Source organism: Cupressus sempervirens, chromosome 3 (genome assembly GCF_028749045.1).
Source record: "Cupressus sempervirens isolate cs-2001-9-10 chromosome 3, ASM2874904v1, whole genome shotgun sequence".
Taxonomy (NCBI): domain Eukaryota; kingdom Viridiplantae; phylum Streptophyta; class Pinopsida; order Cupressales; family Cupressaceae; genus Cupressus; species Cupressus sempervirens.
This window is the reverse complement of record NC_143120.1, coordinates 782037413-782058412: the sequence shown is the minus strand read 5'-3', so window position 1 is coordinate 782058412 and position 21000 is coordinate 782037413. Positions and strand designations below refer to the sequence as shown.

The following is a 21000-nucleotide window of genomic DNA, read 5'->3' as shown; positions in this document are numbered from 1 at the left end:
TTTTGGCCAAGGGGATGTTTTCTTCTCCTAGATATCTCTTGGTGGATGGACGTTTTACTCTAGAGTTTTTAGTGTTCCTTTAGATCACTAGGAGACTTTCCATGAAGGTGTCATTTTGTTTGGGAAGCCAAATTTTTGTACCTTCTTTCTATGTCTAGAGGTGTTATGCTTCTAGGTATGCTAGATTTGGGGGCTCTTTGGTGTTTTATTGGTTTTCCCTAAGGTCTTTGGTGTACCCTTTGAATAGTGGGGGCCCTTATCTAAAGGTGTGTTTTTTTCCTTTTGGGAAGCCATATTTTTGCCCCTTATAGTTACATCTAGGGGTGTTCTACTTCTGGGTGTTCCATATTCAAAGGGCTTTTGGGTGTTTTAGTGGCTTGTAGTTATGGATCTCTTCATTTTTTCTTATTATTGAGCTTTGGTACCTTTTTCATGATTTTTTAGGTGCATATTGCTCAGTTTCTTAAGTGGGCTTTGTCTAGATATGAAGTTTCACATTGGGTTTCAAAGGCACCTTCATATGGATTTGTGGTTAAAGGGAAGGTTTATGATGTTTTCTATTAAGCACAAAACTCTTGTTGAGGTGGTGATATGATGTATGTGTGTTTTTGATAGTGGGATGGACAATCCTTCCCATAAGGTTGATGCTTGGAAGGTGGGGTGGTTACAAAAAATGTTCTTTTTTTTTTTTGTGCATTCTCTTCCTCCCATTATCCATATTGAGGTGGGATTCCTTTTTATTAAGGTGGAACAATGCTATGCTAGGAAGATGATTTCTTCTATTCCTCTTTTATGGGTTTGGGGTGTCCCTTCAAAGTGGTGGAATTATTTTTTGTTGGTTGTTTCCTTGATAATTTAAATAGTGTGATTGACTCCTATAGAGGTGGAGTTCATTCTTATGATTTTGGTGGTTGATGTAATATTTATTGAAGGGAAAGCTAGTTGGGATGATAGTAGAGATTGTTAGAGTAAAGTGTTAATTTAATTTCATTTATTAATTTGCTTATTCCCTTCTTAAGATTTCTCTTTATGCATCCTTTTTTGTGTCTCTATTTAATAATTAATTAGTAATTACTAAATAGCTTTTCCTTTTAGGTTACCCTTACAAGTTTTGATCTCCTTTTATAAGGATTGATCTTTTATAATCTTTTTTTATCTCTTCCATTTCTGAAAAATACATTAGCATATTTTTCAGAGCAAAACCCTTGCCTCTCATCTTTTTCTTCTGTGATAGGTTTTTGCATACATGTATTCGAAGGCTTTGCGGATTTGTTTTGATCAAATCCTTCATGGTATCAAAGCCAGATCTATTGCAGCCTATTTGTTATTTGGAGAAAAAGGAGAACGAGGGTTTAACAGAACAGATCTAGAATTGTTCGGGTATTTTTTGAGATAACAGGGGGTTACTAATTTTCAAAGCAAGTTGAAGCCAAACAGACATCACAGATGGATCTAGAAGGCATCAAAACCCTAATTTCCATATAAAGTTTGTTCATTTTGGACAACATTGATTTGGCTTGAGCTAAAAAAATTGCCTACCAGGGCCATATGGCCTCTACATGCATTCTGAGGCAAGATTTTTATCAAAAAAAAATTTTAAATTAAAAAAGGTGCAAAAATTTGCTTTTCAGCTTTGAAAAATCTTTATCTAGCACCGCTCTGGCAACGGCACCGATGTAAACATCGACGTTCTGTTTTATGGGTCATTGCTCACCTACGGCTGTCGCCCCACCTCGGCCTCACCTCTACCCAAGTTGCCACTCTACCTCCACCCAGGCCATGCTCTACTCTGTTAGATTGTGGTGACTGATCAGGAAAGTACTGTATATACTTCATAAATAGTGGGGTTTGGGGCATCGCCCCGAAAAAAAAAAAATTTGGAAGTAGCCAACATGGTAGCCGACATGGTAGCCGACATATTATGGCCGACATATGGCTGATATGTTATAACCCTAAAGCGGTTTAATACTTGTATAAAAAGGGCTTAGGGTTGGGTATTTTTTATGTGTGGTGATACGAAATTGGTTCTTGCGGCGGTATTGAGCTGTAAGGGATTACGGATTGTAATCAGGTTGTAATCACTGGATTGTAATAAGATCGGACTTGCTATTTGGTGGACGTAGCCCAGGGATTGGGTGAACCACGTTAAATCTTGGTGCCTTGTGTTCATTTCTGTGTGTTCTATTATTTTTGTTATTGGTTATATTTGCATGTAGTTTTTTATTTCTGTCCGTGGTTTATCCTAACATGCTCCACCACTGTGTCAAGCAACCAATACTCCACTCTGCCACTACTTAGTGGTGGTGTTTTTTTTTATTATTATTATTTTTAAATAATTTATTTTTTCAAGCTTTCGGGGGCCCTGTCGCATTTTTGCAATAACTTGAGCATACAGGGGTATTTTTTCAATCTGAAAGAAGTGTCAGAAAGCTAGTTCTAAGATAGAGATGATGGAGAAGAAATTTTTGAGATTTTATTCCAAACTGATACCTATTTTGGTGTTTGAAGTTTATTGATGACTTCTATCTTTCAGGGGGCATAACTTCTTCATTATAGCTCTATTTTCTATTATGAAAAAAGTACCAGAAAGCTCTTTTTGAGAACTTTCTAGATTCTTATTCTTTTCACCAGTATTTGGTACCAAGTTTTTTTATTTGTATCTAAAGATTTTTTTCTCTTATCTCATTTACACAATCTATTTGTAAGTTGGGGTTCAGTTTATTGCATTGTGGGAGAGTTTTTAATCTTATTTTTCTATTGTTATATTAGTATATCAGAAAAAATTTAAAAATAAAACAAAAAAACAAAAAACCTTTCTAAAACAATGGCCGAGACCACTTCTTCTCTAGAACTTCTGACTCCTCACAATTATCACAGCTAGAAGACCTCAATGACTCAGCTTCTTTGGTCAAAAGGGTTATGGTCATGTTTAGATGTAGTTCAACCTATTCTTGAAAGACCTTTTGAGATCATGCATCATCAAAACAAAATGGATGAGGCAATCAAATTGATTGCATTACAGGTATTAGATAGTTTACAGTTTCATCTAGATGGGTGTAATACTCCTCTGGCTATGTGGACCAAGCTTGAGGGCTTGTTTGGTACTATGAATGAGTTCAAGGCACTTCAGATAGAGACAGAGCTTACATCACTTGCATTGGATTCCTTTTCAACTATTGATGACTTCTTGATGAAGTTTACTCAACAGAGATCCTTGTTGTAGAGTTGTGGAAAGACAAAGACTAATATTGAGTGCATCTATTTGATTCTCTCAAAGCTTTAAGAGAATTTTCAGATATTTGCTTCTACATTCTATTCCAGTCAAAGATGCTTTGGGAAATCAATTTTTTATTGCTTCTTTTGAGGTCTTTTGTGATCGCTTGACTAGAGAGTAGTGAAAACTCACATAGTTGGATATTATGACTGGTTCTAAGACAAAGGCATTCGTAGCTTAGACATCTACAGGAAAGTCGAAGCAGAAACTAAAGCATAAGATAGATTCAGCAGGCAGTGAGATTTCCTACAAGCCTCCTCCCAAATCAGATGCTCGAACACCCTCTTAGAAGGGTAATACTTCTAAGTCTGGTGAGTCTTCCTCCAAGACTAAGAAGTATACAGGTGTACCTTGTAGTTTTTGTGGCAAGGAAGGACATCCAATTTCTAGGTGTTGGAAATGTCTTGAGGCATTAGATGAGGCCATGCAGTAGTCCAGTATTGCTTCTTTGAAGCCTCCACCTCCACCTATAGGGAAAGGACATGCTCTTTCTGCACACGCATTGTCTTCTCTAGCTCCTTGGATTTTTTATTTTGGAGCTTCCCATCATATGACACATTCACCTAAATTGGTTACCTCACTTTCTCAAATTTTTACTACACAAATTATAGTTAGTGATTCGTCTTAACCTTCAATCACAAGTTCAAGAACTATCTCTTTAGAGGATGGTTCACTACAAGATGTTCTCTTGGTTCCAGCCATTTCTATAAACCTCCTGTCTGTCTTTCAGACTTGTCATTTAGGCTCTAGAAAGATAGTTGAGTTCTCACCACATGATGTGGTTATTTTAGACCTCCATGATCCTAATTTGGTTATTGCTACAGGGAGTGTTGATCTTCAATCTCACTTATATCAGTTTGATTGCTTTGAGAGCTCCAATTCTACAGGTGTTTCTCTCATTGCTCATGCAAACATAGTGAGCAAACTTTGACATGAGCGTTTTGGCCATGTCAACTATAGATATTTATAGCAAATGAGTATACAGGAGCTAGTGATTGGATTACCTTAGATCTCTTGTACTGATAGTGTGTGTCAAGGCTATGCACTTGGAAAACATCACAAAGATCCTTTTCCAGTAGGTCAATCCACATGTGCTAAGGCACCATTGGAGTTGATACACATTGATCTTATGTCATTTCCCACTCCATCTTTCTCAAGTGCCTGATATGTGCTCACCTTCATTGATGACTTCTCCAGACACACATGGGTGTACTTTTTGAAGTACAAGTCTGATGTCTTTGATTCATTTCAAATATTTAAGAGTTTAGTGGAGAATCAATCTAGTCTTTTAGTCAAGCATATCTACACTGACAATGGCGAGGAATATGTGAATCAGTCTTTTAGATTTTTGCACTAGGCATGATTTATAGCATCAATTCTCTATTCACCATACACCTCAGCAAAATGGGGTTGTTGTGAGAAAGAACAGGACATTACGGGAGATGGCCAATTGTATGATACATTCTCATGCTATGAGTTCTTTATTTTGGACTGAGGCTATCAATTATGCCAACTATATTCAAAATCATATGCCTCATAAGGCATTGCAACACATGACTCCTAAGGAGGCTTGGACTCATGTCAAGCCTAATGTTTTTACTTTCCACATTTTTGGTAGTGAGGCTTGGGCATTTATTCCAATTGCTCAACGGAAAGCCATGGAGAAGAAGAGCTGGCCACTCATTTTTGTTGGCTATTGTGAAGATGTGAAGGCTTACAAGTTATTTGATCCTGATTCCAAAGATGACTTGTTTTAGCAAGATGTTTAGTTTGATGAGCATTATCCCTCTATGGATCTTCCATCTTCAGCTTCTTCTTCTCCACCCAATATTTTATCTACTCCTCTATGAGATTATGCCTCCTCTACAAAAGATCTTGAGATTGATCCCCCTTTTCTTCCTCCACCAAATTTTTCGCAAGTGCCCAATTGGGCTTGTGATACTGTTGATGTAGTTGGACCTCAGGAAGGTGATCCTACAAATGTTCATCTTACTCATTCTTAGACTGTAGGTAGTGGCCTTTTGAGTCATGCCATTTTCGATGATTCTTAGAATTTTTCACAGGTAATAGGACACTGAGAGTGGGATAGGGCTATGGATGAGGAGTATTCTTGTTTGATGAAGAACCACACATGGGATCTGTGTACTCTTTCAAAAGGAAGAAAATTGGTTTGGTGTCATTGGGTGTATCATACCAAGTATGTTGCAAATGGTTCTATTGATAGGTACAAGGCACGTCTTGTTGAAAATGGTTTTTCACAGGTTGAGGGGATTGATTACTCTAAGACCTTTGCCCGTATTGCCAAGATGAACTCTTCACCTTGTACTCTCTCTAGCAGCTTCATAGGGATGGACAGTTTTTCAAATGGATGTGAAGAGTTCCTTTTTACATGGAGACCTTCATGAGGAGGTCTATATGGAGAAACCTCATGGTTTTGTGCAGGACTCTTCACTGGTATGTTGCTTTGGAGGTCTTTATATGGTTTCAAATAGGCCCCTAAGGCTTGGTATAAGAAGATGGATTCCATCTTGCTTCCTTCCCAGTTCACTCGGTGTCATTCTGATCCTACAATTTACATTCAGCGTCATGGGGCTGACTTATTGATACTTGTGCTTTATGTTGATGACCTCATCATCACAGGAAGCTCAATATCCATGATGCAAGGTGTTTAGTAAGCATTGAGAGAGAAATTTGAGATGATAGATCTTGGACTTCTGCACTATTTTTTGGGCCTACAAGTTGTTCAGTCTTCAGATGGGATAGCCATACTCCAGCAGAAGTATGCTCTTGATATGCTTCAGAGATTTGACATGCTTGATTGCAAGCCTACCCCCACACCTTTTCAATCAAGTGTTGTTTTATCTACCACTTGCTCTACTCCTACAGTGGATACCACTCTATATAGACGGCTTGTGGGTAGTTTGTTGTACTTGGCACACACATATCCAGATATTTCCTTTGCAGTTGGACTTGTCTCTCAATTCTCCCATGATCCTCATGAGAGTCATTGGCAAGCATCCAAATGTATCTTGAGGTATATTAGAGGTACAACATATTATGGAATTCACTACACATAAGGAGATCCTCACATTGTTGGTTTCACAGATTCAGATTGGACTGGTGATATTGATGATCACAAGTCTACTTATGGTTTTGTATTTTTTCTTGGTTTTGGTCCTATCACATGGTCTTGCAAGAAGTAGCATGCTCACACATTATCATCTACTGAGGTAGAATAAAGGGCAATTGTATTGGCTAGTTAGGAGGTTTTGTGGCTTCGATAATTGATGATAGAGTTTGGATTTCCTCCTAATAGTCTCACCTTTCTATGGTGTGATAATTAGAGCGTTATACACATTTCACACAACCCAATTGAGCATCAACAGACCAAGCACATTGAGCTTCACATGCACTTAATTTGGCATCTCATTCAGGATGGTGCCTTGAGCTTGGAGTACATTCCTACTGTTGAGCAGGTTGCAGACATCTTCACTAAACCTTTTGCATCCCCATGGTATCTTCAGTTGCGTTCTATGCTTGGGGTTAAGGAATTTTTCCTTAGGGGGTCTCAATGATGAGTCATTCCTTCCTTCTTTTATTGCTATCTCTTTTTGGAGTTTTTCCCACTAGGTTTTCTCTATTTCTCCATTTCATAGAGATTTCATTGTGATTGGGTACCTCATCAAGCCTTGTTGCTGGGACCCAAGTTTTCTTTCAGAATTGCATTGTAGTTTCCTTGTTCTTTCTACATTGTTACTCATCTTAAGGGGGGGTGTTAGAGTAAAATGTTAATTTCATTTCATTTATTAAATTCATTTTATTCCCTTCTTAAAATTTCTCTTTATGCATCCTTTTCTTCATCTCTATTTAATAATTAATTAGTAATTATTAAATAGATTTTCCTTTTAGGTTACCCTTTCAAGTTTTGATCTCCTTTTATAAGGATTGATCTTTTGTAATCTTTTTTTATCTCTTCCATTTCTGAAAAATACATTAGCATATTTTTCAGAGCAAAACCCTTGCCTCCTCTCATCTTTCTCTTATGTGACAGGTTTTTGCATACAGGTATTTGAAGGCTTTGTTCATTTGTTTTGATCAAATCCTTCAGAGATAGCATTGATGTTTTGAAGTTTCTCTTCCCTAGCATTGGTTTTGTGATCTTTCTTCCCCCTACTTCTAATGGGGTGGATCCCTTTTCTATTCAAGTGGGAAGGAGTCTATAGAAGGGGCATAATATATTTTAGAATGATGATCTAAACAAGGTGTTTAGTTATCTCTAGACCTATGCCAATGAGGCTGAAAGAAGAATAGGCTACCTGTTACATGTGGTTAGTTTTTGGGTATTCTAAGGATGATTTTATCTCCCCCTCTTTGTTATGTTAGTTTTAAAGGGCTCAACTAGGTCCTTTGTTCTAATTTTTGTTTTATGAATGCAACTAGTATGGGGGCTTGTCACATGATGATCCTTAGCAATGCAAACCAATGTTGGTGGGTTTGTCACATTCAAATCCTTTTTTTTATAAAGTTAGACCTTATTTAATTTTTTTTCTTGATGTATGGCATGAGGAGCTATTAATATGTTATTTAAGAGTGTCTAGTGTTTGTTGTTTGTTCCATAGGTTAGCACCCTTTCACAACTTTTTGAATAAAAAATATGATAGTTTTAAAGATGAGAAGAAGAAATATAACTTGTAGAACTTTGTACCCTTTAGAAAATGGCTATTATCCAAAGAATGAATAGTTGATGATGATGTTTGACCTCCTACTAAAAAAAAGGTTTTACAAAAAAATATTACCCTAAACCAAATACAATACCAATGTGGTAATAGAAAGAGGTTTGTTAGTACAAGTAGAATTTTTTACAAAAAAGTCAAAACCTATATATGTTGATAAAAAGGCTCTAAAGCACATAATTCTACTATAGATTTAGATTTATATATTTAACTGTATGAGGAAAATGAAGAAAATAAGGAATAAATTTATATCTTGATCCTAGATATCAAAGGATGGGAAGAAATAGAAAATAGAAAACCCATAGATCACCTCATCATTAATATTCATCCTTACTAGCTAAGATTCATGCTAGAAAGTTCTTATATGGATTCTTGTCACCTACTATCTGGAAGAGCATGGTTATTCAAGATAGGCATTTGTTGTTTGATGGTCATGCTAACACTTATATGGTAAGGAAAGGAGGTTCCAAACCTAAGTTGCTACCTTTTTAGGATGAAAGGGATGGCAGATGTGGGGTCATATGGATTTGCCTTGTAGACAAATTTAGGCATGATACTCTAAAAGTTGAAAAGATAGATGAAAAAGATGATATTCTTGGAGAACTTGAGAAGGTTAATAAACAATTGGGATCTTTGACCTCATTAGTTCAAGGGATACTTGAAATTTTAAATTGTGGAGTTGATACTATAATATAGAAGGATCTTGTAAAAAGGTCAAGTGATAAAATAGCTTTGATGAATCAAAGTGGTGTGAGTGCACATATTATGCAATAAATAAAGGATGATAATATGGACCAATCATTATTAGTTTATGATGAGATGCCTTGAAGGAATGACAAAAAAAAAAGATTTGTTGAACCTAAACAATGGCATAAAATAGAGAATTCAGGTTACAAATCAAGAAGACTTATGGATTATGAATGAGCATGGAATTCATTCTTTCAATCCTGGAAGATGCTCATAGTTCCTTCTTATGGAACATATTTTGTTCCCTAATGTATTTGATGTAGGAGCTTGGGTTTTTGGCAGTCTTCCATCATTTTGTGGAGTTTTATTCTTTTTTATTTGTGTTAGCCTCTCTAGATAATAGAATTTTTAGTTCATCAATCATATAGTTCTGCATGTACAATTGTGGTGGCTTATTGTGGACCTATTCAGGTTCATTCTTCTATGATAGTGCATTATTTGGATTCTTATTGAACGAGTTATTTATCTTGTGCTCTTGGGTTGTGTATTCTTCATTAGTACTTGAGCAATTAAGGTAAATTAATTGTGTGATGTATGAGTCAAGTGCACAATGATTCAAGGATTTTTGTGAAGATTCTTAGATCATACGTGGATCTATGTTTGGAGTCACACATCTCTATGTGCTTGTTGGTGAACCACTGGTCTTCTCTTTAGGTTTGTTCTATTTGTTGTAATATGTTTTCCTATTATTGAGAAATTTTGATTTTTTTTACTGACCTATTGAAGGTGGTGTATAAATGAAATGGCATAGGGTGTCTAGGTAATAAGGGGAAGGGGAGGGAGATAGTAGGGGTTACCTTTTGGGTCCTTAGGGATCATGTGGAAGAAACTAAGTATCAGTTTTCTTTGTAGTGGTCATAAATGGGAAGGCCTTATATCTCAACATGCTTGATGTCAAATTTGATGTAATTGGATACTTCCTCATGATAAAAGTGTTACTTTCAGTGTTATGTCTGTTGTGTTCCATTGTGTTGCTTATTTCTACAAAGTTTATAGATCTCCATTGGGGATTATCATGCCTTGAGTTTCACCACTTTTGGTATAAGAAAAACCATACTTACAACAAAAGGTATCAAAACTTGGTCACAAGTTTGAATCTCCTCTATGAGTGATCTAGGCCTTAGTGAGTGACATTAGGGGAGTATTGTTGGAAGTCTGTCATCATCCCTTGTATGATTCCTGACATGACTTAATCACCTCCTATAAATTCTATAAGTTTGTGGTTGTATTGAAAATTGATGGATTTACCTTTTGATGTGACACCAACTACACTTGCAATATATCATAATTGTATTGAAAACTTGTGTAAAATTGTTTAGCACCTATCTGTTAAAAGACTATATGGCATGGGTAGGTGCCCTTGTGTCTAGCTACAATGGATAATTCGCATGACAAGTATTAGAATGCAAATAAAAGAATACGGAGCTATGTTCGAAGTGCATTAAAACATGGTATAAAATATAAATATGGAAAATATGCTGTGGTGTGGCTCAGCTTAGCAAAAACAAAACATTGTGTTGCATGTTAGATTCTTACATCGATGTATATCATCACATTGTGCATAAAATGATTACACTGAGTGTAATGGAACTAAAGTAGTGTTGTGATATAGTAACTGGAAGTAATGAGTGCTATAATAATCTCACACAAAAATACATTATGGAAACTTGGTTAAAATGCTATTTATTTGATATTTTATGTCTCCGTGCGTCATCTGAAATATTCCAGCTTGTCACACCAATTATCTGTTCCAGATTCTACATCGATAAACTTATCCGCAAGCTATTCTAAATTCCTCTAGAGATCTAAACATGCATGTAGTAGTCATCGACATGTATTTCTGAACTAACCATTTTAAGACATAGCTGCGCCTTCGGAATCCAGAAGCACAAAATTGTTGATATGTTCCAACATCTCGTCCTCTCTGTACTCTGTATATTTCTGCACTACACACAAGGTTACTCTTAATGTAACTGTTTATTCATACTCTTTAGGTATGAGGCTTAGCCTCCCGTATTCATTCTATTTTTTTCACAACTCTATAATTAATATAAAAACCAAATTGTATGTTATCGGCTAAGCAACAAAAATTAACACGAGAGCCATAACCTAACAGACGGAGAAACCCATGAAGACAGAGTGGTTTAATCAACCGAAAGGGAATCGGGTAGTAAAACAATATATTGAAGCCTTGAAACAAACATAACAAATAATATGTTGCTCATTCAACTTAAGAAACCAGATAAAAATTTAAATCATTCACTTATTGACGCAGCAGATTCCAAATATCTGATAGCTAATGATGATTACTAACCAGAATAGCTGGTTTGTAGTGTCAAAGGAAGAGAAGATTTCATACGAAGGAAGATGACACTGTCATTATTTTCCCACATTAATTAGAAAGAAAGAGGGGAATGTCAGTGTCATCTCTCCTGCGGATGAAACACAGCACGCCCTTATCATCGTCTTCATTTAGGAAAGATATACTTGTGGAGTATTTGTTGGCTTCAAATCCCTGCCTATTTAAAGTTATTTAGGGGATTCTATTATTTTATTTTATTTTATTAAAAAAATTCAATATAAGTTAGCCACTAGCATTCTATATGTTGTTGTTTGAGCAGACGCCAGCAGATTGGATGTATATATGTTTTGGAAACCAGTCGGAAAAGGGACGATAATTCTTCCAGCTTTCATGTTTGATACGTGGCAAATTGTTATACCACCGTCAGTCCACTTTTTACGAAGAGCGTCATTTAAGAATCAAAAGTTTTCCTGCGTACGCACTAAAATTTTGACCACAAAAGTAAAGATGTCGCTAAAGTCTCCTAGTCCAAGTCCAAGTCGTGAAAGTATATATCATCCTCTAGATTCCAGCCTGGAATATATCCGATTTTGAAAGAAGATGACTTTGGAATTTCGGAGAAATATGTGTTATGCAATGAGCTTCACATAACTTTCTTTCTTTTTCTTGGGAGGGGATTACTTTAGAATATGGTTGAGGATGTTGAGTTTTTTTGGGGGAATATGTATAGATTTGTGGTTTTAAGTATTTTTTAGTGAAGGTCAGCCTGAAAACGAGGGGCAAAAAATCATTTTATTTTTGGTAAAAATTAAAGAGCAATGATTGGTATGTGACCTTAAAAATACTTTTAAATTAGAAGGCTCCACCAGAACCCCTACCTTAATAAAATGAATACCTTATATTTTCTAATTTTAATCTATGATTTCTTTAGACATAAATTTGTGCCGTACATAAGTTAAATTAGTAGAGAGCTATAGTGGTAAGGAGAGTTATAGATATAAGAGTAGAGAGAAGGAGATATATCATGAAACAAAGGGTGGAGAGGGAGATAGGTTTGTATATGAATATAAAGAGATGAAGGAAGAGAGATAGACAAAGATAGAGAGTTGTAGAGGGCTAAAGAGAGAGATAATTATAGAGAGACATTGAGATACAGAGGGAGAGATCGATAGAGAAAGAGGGAGAGAGAGAGAGAGAGAGAGAGAGAGAGAGAGAGAGAGATAATGAAATGCAATGAGGGAAGAGGAAGAGAGAATTAGAAACATATTGTAGTCCATCCCCAATTATATTATGATATTGGTGTAGAATATTTTTCTATCATAATATATACTCATTATTAAGTTTTCGATCATCTTTGCATATAATAAACATTACTACAAATAGAAGGGAAATAATGCTAGATTGAATTCATAGTAATAAATATGTGTCAAGTAGAAAAAATTACGATATAAATTTAATGAAAATAAAGTCAATTTAGATTATGTTTATAGGAAACTTAAAATGTACACGCCTATGTAAGAAATATTAGGTTATCCTAAGCATAACATCATAGTTTTGAAAGTGAGAAGAAGAAATCTAAAGGGGAACTTCATATGCCTCATAAAATGGAATATTATCTAAATAATGAATAATTGATGATGATGTTGGACATTAGACTACAAGCTACATTTCACAAGGAATAGTAACCTAAACCATTTTAGTCAATACCAATATGGTAATAAAAAGAGATTTGCTAGTAGAACTGAGAATTTGAACCAAAAATTTAAAACCTATATATGCAGAGATAAAAGACTCTAAAGTATATGATTCTACTATAGAGTCGGATTTATATATTCAATTGAAGGAAGAAATTGGGGAAAAGAAGGATATATATATATATATATATATATATATATATATATATATATATATATATCTTGATCTTTAATATAAAACAACTAAATAATGGAAGAAATTGAAAACCTAGAGGATAACATAGCCAAAAACTACTCAACCATTAATATTCATCCTATAGCTAAGACCAATCTTTAAAAGTTCTTATATATGTTGGGTATTGACTAGCTAATAAATATTTATGATGTTATTTTTTTATGAATGATACTTTTTTAAAATGTTTTAAACCAACATAGTGCAATGACACTACTACAATAATCTATGCTACAAGACTACATTTTAGGGAAGCTTTGATATTAACTTGGGAAGATTTCATTGATAGTGGTAATCCAAGATATAGACATAAGACGAAATGAGAAATTGCTCAAAATATTCTCAGTGCTTGTAATGTTTTAAGTATTAATCAATTATATTGTAATTGGCATCTTATTTGGTGGATAAAATTTAACCACAATTCCAATGTCTCATCATTTGGGTTAAACTTAGATCCATAACACAATTTCTCCACCTCTTCATCACAAATTCTAAATTTATAAATAGCCAGATATCTCCTAAAATTATCAAATGCAATACATGTTCATATATTGATAGCTTCCAACAATAAGAAAAGTTAACACTGCTCAAAATTTTGCATCTCTTTCTCGGGGTCATTTCTTTAAAAAAAAAATCTCTCCTATTGTCAAAAATCCTTAGTGGATTCAACGCTTTTATCCTTAAGATTTATACCAATTTACTTCAGTAACTCTTTTTCTTTCATTTGTAAATCTACAATTTTAATTATACAAGATTTTAAAAAGTTATTGTACCAATAACTCTTCATTAGTCATACTCCTTACACCTTCAATAAAATACTAAAAAAAATCCATTATATCATCACTAGATCATTTGTTGGTAGAGCTCAAGTTCATCCTTTTTGGCTATGTCTTCCACACCACCTTATTTATCTACAATTAAATTGCTACCAACATCTTGGGAAGTATTCACATGAATTGATTGTGCGGGTCAATATTTTTCAAGGGGAAAAGCTTGAATTGGTGTACCAATGGAACTTACTGAAGTTGTAGGACTAGTGGGGGAAACCAAGTGAACTTTATGTAGAAGATTCCTCTCACTTTGAATCAACTATTTGATCCTCCTATCTCTATTAGATTCGTATGGGAATGCCCCTGCATAGGTAAAGTTTTTATTTTCTCTTCTTATTTCTACTTCTTTTATCCTATTATATGTCATCACTCTTCTCCTCCCCTCCTCATAAGAAGAAAAAATATCCACATGTCCTTTTTTTGCAAAAAGATGTACTCATATGATCTCAGGCATGCATATTGCTTGGAAAATACAAAATCTCCCTTAGAATAAAATGTTCTTACTTCCACTAGAAATCTATAAGTTTGCAAATAATTGATTACAAAATGATTACCCTCTAACTGGTCCTTCTCAAAATATCCAAGAAAAAATGGGCATGGATAAAAGAAAACCTTATAATTTCAAATAAACATTAATTTGGCTTTTAAATTATTTTCAAAATAGTCTCCAAAATAACTGATTTGTTTGGAACAAATAATGGTAAAACATGAGGATTTCCTTCAAAACCATAACATCTAATGTATGTGTTCTTTTTTACTACCTAAACTAAATGGACCAATTTTGATTAGTTGTTACCTTAGCATACTTCTTGAATCCTTTTGGTCTCAACTAAATTTTAATCAAGAGAGATAATATTGATGGATTATGACCTAAAATTTCATACATTCTTTCACTAAAGAATTATTCAAAGTTTAAATACTGAGAATCATTATGTTCCTTATCCCAAATATTATTTCAGTATTAGTTGGCTTGCAATTTCCTAATTCGTATATTGGTTGAATATGGCATTCAAGAATCCATAACATTGTGCTATTCCTTAAGGCAATCATGGTATTGTGAGTTAGTGCAAAACACTTATTCATTCATTAGTAAAGGTTAGTCAGTCATCACTATGATTGAGTCATCCTAAATAGGTCAATCAATATAATGGACTTGTATTATTTCAATGTATGTCAAGTAGTACTTACTATCGGGTAACTATATGGTCACCAAGTGCTCTAGTATTAGTCATGTTGTCAAAGAGAAGTATACAAGTTGAGTTCATTATTATATTGAATTTGATAGAGATTGAGTAAAATAGAGTGTGCCAAGAATAATTCAAGCTGAGTGACAAAATGCAGATTAGACATGGTTGAGCATCAACAAGTTCAAGTGTCGAGTAAAACATATTTAACATTATTGTCTGTTATGTCACAAACATTGAGGTAAACCATTTTTTTTCATGTTGGAGATGTTTTTATATGATCAAGTAGTTAGTTATGAAATTGATTATGCATTCCACTAAGGATCATTAATACATATGCAAGTAGATTAACAAATCAAAAAATTATAAGGACTAAGTGGAAAAAGAAATTAATCTAGATCATTGATCAAAATCTAGAAGCTTTGCCTAATGGCTATTTAAGAATGGTTTATGACCTAGTTTTCATGTGGAAGCGTATGTGGTTAAGAGTATTTTTGTATATGAAGTATGAAAGTGAATCAGGGAGAGTAACCAAGTATTACAGAGAAGTAGTAAAGTGTAGAGTTAGTGATTTAAATCAAACCACGAAAGTGATCAATAACTATATAGAGGAGATATGTTATTAGTGATATAATGAAAATTGAAGCATCAAGTACTAATACATTCTAACAAGTGTTTTAGGCTGTAAATTTCTTAACAAGGTGGTTTTAATAGACCTTTCTAAATCTCCTAACAGAGTACTCACTTAGTTGGTAGGAAAAATACTTTAATCAAGGTAGACTAAATAATTCTTGTAAATATCTTAATAAGGGAGACCCTTCATAGGGTAAATCATTAGAAGTGATTAAAATTGTAGCACTAATAGGAGAACTATGTTACTGTAGTAGTGAAGAATTTATGGGTCTCAACTCCGCTGTAGTTTTTTCTTCTCCAAATCTTGGTGTCATGCATTATGAGTTGTTTATGTATTTTGAGTGTTAGTCATGCAATTATATATTATATATGATAATATATTGCATTGAATATGGATATACTTAATGTTTGATGTGTTAAAGTTTTAATAGATCTTGATTCATTCCGCCCCACCCAGTATATTACTTTCCCATTTGATTTCAAACAATTGGTATCAAATCCTAGGTTCTCTTATCATTACTCTAACCACTTTAGAATCAAGATTTTGAAGATAGATTTGAGGATTTCCTTGGAGAAAATCAAGGTTACTACAAAGGAACTAAGGAAGAGCTTGAAGAAAAGGAAGGGGATGGAAATCAAAAAAAATGAAAAACAATATAAGGACAAAAGTGTTGAGGACACATGAAATGGAGGAATATCAAGTGACATTGATGCAGCAATAGAAGATCTACTAGAAAGCAACAATAATGTAAATGAAGAAATAAAAACATTGAAGAGAGAACATGAAATGATGTTACTAATGTTATGTGAAGCCATAAAACAAAAGAAAAAGGTTGAAGACAAAAAAGCTAGAACTAAAGAAGACAAGAGGAAAATGATTGCAAGTTTGGATAAAAGGATTATCAAGGTACAAAATTTGGCACATGATCAATTTGAGATGGTCAATCAATTGTTGGGAGATACTCAAGAGAACACTAGAAAGGAACTTAAGATCATAAATCTGAAATTTGAGAATGATAGATTGAACAATGAATTGAAAGCTAAGAAGGAATTCATTGAAAGAGAAGTAATAAGGATTCTTGAAGCTTGATGAGATCACAGAGAAGACCTCGTGATACTTCTGGACTAGGCTATACTGAGCAAGGAGAGTCATCTAAGAAAGGAGAAAAAAGGAATGATAAGCCAAAGAACAAGAATCCTGCATGTTATCACTATGGAAAACCATGCCAAGTAGCAAATGTCTATTGGAGGAAGCTTGGTAAGTCAAGTCCAAATTCCAAATTCAATGGTTATTGTTACAACTACAATAAACAAGGACATCAAGAACATGAGTATAAAGAAAAGGTTAATAAGACATCACCTACTTCTAGATTTGAAGGATATTATTATTCATATCAGAAGTATGGTCATAAAGCACAAGATTGTAGATCTAATTAAAAGAAGAATTGGACACCTAAGAAACAAGGCAATGTACCCAAGAAAGGTAACAAGATCAATTGGGATTATAATACATGTTATAATAGTTAGTTATGTAGAGAGTGTAGTCATATTGTAGAATACCGATATAAAAAAATAGTCATATTGTAGAAAATTTCATAAGGACACAATTTCAAAAGAAAATCCAAAAGCTAGATGAATGGTGGAATATTCTATTACCACTATCATTAATTTGGTTACTTAATCAGAAACTGCATGAACTGAGTACCACTATTGAACCATGAAAAAGACAAGGGAAAATAAACAATTGGAATTGGTCAAGTAAGAGGCAAGATGAATCAAACTTGGAGAAAGAAAGAAGAAGAAAGAAGTAGTGAAAATGATGATGAGATCACCCAATCCAATAGATCAAGTGATCCCACAACTACAAACTAAGAAGTGAGGTTTGTAATGAGTTATATTTAAAATTGCTAAATATTACATAAGTTCCTAAGATTGAATGCATTGAAGTCCATATCAGCATGTTAAAAGGATGCACAATGACAAATTTGATGTTTGAACAAAGTCATGTATGATGATACCAAGTTCAACTATTAGTAGTAGCCAAGTTTCAGCATTAAAACTTTTGAAAGTGTTAAGAGGCCAAGATGGAATGGTAGTTGTGATAGAGCTATGGCATTGACTGAATTGGTGTAATGTGGAAGTATTATAATCAAGTTACCATGTGTTGACCAATATAATTGTATACCACTCACTATGAGTACCAAATATTAATGAGGCCCTAAAATTGGAATTCTAAGGTATAAAGCAAATTTCTAGAGTCATTTCAAGCACCAGGAATTCAATTTTTTGGAAAACAGAGTGAATTTAAGCATTTGGAGAGAATTTAACAGAGCTTGCAAGGACATTCATATTGTATTGTTGGTAGTCATTGTGAATTGTAAAGAAGTTTTGGTTGTTGAGTTGCATAGAAGTTTGTGATCAAAAGAAATAGAAACTAGTTCATCAACAAGCGAGACAAAGCAAGAACTAGAAGTTATTAATTTTCAATTACTTAAGAATGATGCATTTCCCCTTCCTAAGTATAAGTTAATCCCTGAAAATAAAAATAAGGGTAACTCCTCGGGTGCTCTGTCATCGAGTCCACTAAGAGTGATTATGATTCATGAAGTAAGGTCATGATATATGTGTGAGGTTGGAGAACTTAGTGATTATAAACTTAGATTAGCATATGAGAATTTTTTGAAGAAGGATTGTTGAAGGGACATCCTAAGCATATTTTTGAGAAAGAGTTGACTCATGCCCTAAATTTCCCTAGGAACTTCAATGTAGAATGGATTAAAATAGTGTTGAGAAGGATTCGTGACATACAATTATGGCTAGAAAATGGACTTGTGAAGATAGTCAATAAAATCATCCAAAATGAGAATAGTTACCTTGTGATAGATAAAAAGAATACCATGCAATGCCAAAGCAATGATGTGATTGAAGAAAATTCTCTGGCAATGTGGAACGAGACAGGATTGACAATTTATACAATTAGTGATCCTAAAATTGAGTTTGGAGTATGAGTCCTTGCACACACATTACTTTCTTAATAGTGAACACCATTTGAAATGGTGTACAAAATTCTTACATTGATATCCCAACATGCCTTGTGGATATTATTCGCAACACACTAGTCATAATCAAAGAGTTTTTTTTTTTGTTTGCATCTTGAATGTTGAAAAATTAGAGAATATTTTGCTATGGAATTATTTGATCACCATTATATTCTATGTCTTGATGGACCCTATGAGAGATAATCTAAAAATACTTAAAGAACCAATTAAATTTGTATGGGGAAATCTCAAAGCACAAAATTTATGAAATTTCCATTAACCATGGTCTTGTGCATAGGAAATATAATAGCCATCCTTTAACCTTAGAAGGTTGATTTTCATTTCAAAATTGACACAATTTGGCATGTCATACACTTCGCAAATCATTGCTTTATTTATATGAAGAAAGGGTCCTTATGTTGTCCACATGCACCTACTGACCTGATTGTAATTTATGGCTAAAACATTAATGAAATCCACAATCACAATAATATTAGGGACAATAAATTTAGTAATTCTCAACTACAATGGATTTGAATCAAGCTAGGGTTTTATTTTAATTTAACTAGAAAATAATAGAAATGTCGTAACACCTATCCTTCATGTGTGTTTCACTGGAATCTTTTTCTTGTCAAAAAATTTGAGAATTTTAACATAATATTTTCCCTCCCTCTAGAACTAGCCTAAAGCAGTGAAATTATATCACTAGATAAATTCCACCATGTTTGTCTCTTACGCTCATGGTCATCATTTGCAGTCTTTTGTCTATTTGACAATGTAACCATTTCTATTGTTTAGAGGGAACATACACAATGAGTTTAATGATTTTAATTAGATGAGACCAATTCATGAAGTAAACCACTTTCACCCTAAGTCATTTAGTACAATAGAAATGGGGATTCCAAATCTAACTCTCAATACAATGTAAGCTAGATTAGGAAAACCCAAGGAGATAAAGGGATGATAGTGCTAAAATCAAATTACATCAAGATAGTATGCAAAAAAATCCTCTTTCATGCAATTTAAATATGATTATAGATATGTAAGTGTAAAGTGTAATTAATTTAATGAGAAGTGTAAGATAGGTCTAGATTCCAAATATAAGAAATCAACCCAATTAAGATATGAAAATAGGTCTAGACAAAAGGATGAAATTAATGATAGAGTAATCACCTTGAAATGTGTAGAGAAATATGCTTTTTCACTCTGGAAATCACATATGTAAAACTATAAAGATCCTTGTATCTACAAATTTATGATCACAACCAAAAACTTAGAAAATGTTGTTTTTTGCAAGGTCTCGGGAAAACATCATAATTGTCACCATGCTCCAAAAGAAGATAAAAATATTATCATGTTTTCAAGGCTCTATAGAAAGTTTGTCCTAACATATTTTGAAATAGCTTTTTCATATGTAATTATAATTCTACTAATGTTCTCCTATGTAGAGTAAACCTTATTTTTATTTTTTTGTCGATGAGGGATTGCCTTGGTCAATCCCTAGATTGAGGAATCAAACTTGTAACTAAAATGTAAATTTTTAAAGGAAAGTAGTAAAAATATAAATATTCACCTTGCAATTAGTGTGTGGGGGTAAAATGGAAGTACTCTAATGGGATATAGACCTCCACTTTACGAGGTCACCAAGACATTCAAAATATGTGTATGTGAGGGAAAGAGGGGAATTTCCAAGTATGATTCCACATATGATCCAAATTAGATTATCTAGGATCCAAAGGAAGAACAGTGCTAATACTAAATCTAAATTATATAGAGGAATGCAATACAAAGAAATTCACTCTCTTTAGCCCTTAATAGCATAATGTAAATATAAAATTGAACTAATTGATAAAATAATGTAAATGTAGATGCTATGTAAAGACAATCAAACCAATTAAGATATAAATCTACGATAAAGATATGCAAGGAAATAAAACATAAAGGACTCACCCTGAAATGCATAAAGGAATATTTGTTTTTGCTCCAAACTTGCAGAACTGAACTATAACTAAATACCTGTTTGTGAATCATGGAATGAAATGAAGAAAGGGAAAAACCCCAAAAATGTCCCCAGAATATAAGACTGAAGGATTATGTTAGTTTGGGAAGACATCCTACAGCCAGGTTAACATGGTCCAACAATCTGCAATTGACAATTCTAGAATGCTTACAAATTGTAAGCTCTAGATCTGTAATCCTTTTCAAACCCAACCTAAAAATCAAGGTGTTATGGTTGGGGTTTGATGAGGACTTGCCTTGGTCAAGACCTAGGTTAAGGAATTAACTATAATTCATAAATGTAAATGTAAATGTAAATGATATAAAAGAAGATA

At 33.8% G+C, this 21000-nt stretch overlaps 1 long non-coding RNA gene across 7 annotated transcripts in view; it reads right to left on the bottom strand.

The window, feature by feature from the left end:
• Positions 1–21000, bottom strand: part of LOC149569122 (uncharacterized) — an 82732-nt gene that overhangs the window by 41827 nt on the left and 19905 nt on the right. For 3 of the 7 annotated variants that reach the window (XR_016362706.1, XR_016362707.1, XR_016362708.1), the window contains exon 2: positions 10605–10695. This is a non-coding gene — a long non-coding RNA (uncharacterized LOC149569122). Of the gene's footprint in view, positions 1–10191; positions 10696–11068; positions 11710–21000 lie in introns of those variants that run through there. The other 4 variants (XR_016362704.1, XR_016362705.1, XR_016362703.1 and 1 more) reach the window with 3 other exon arrangements.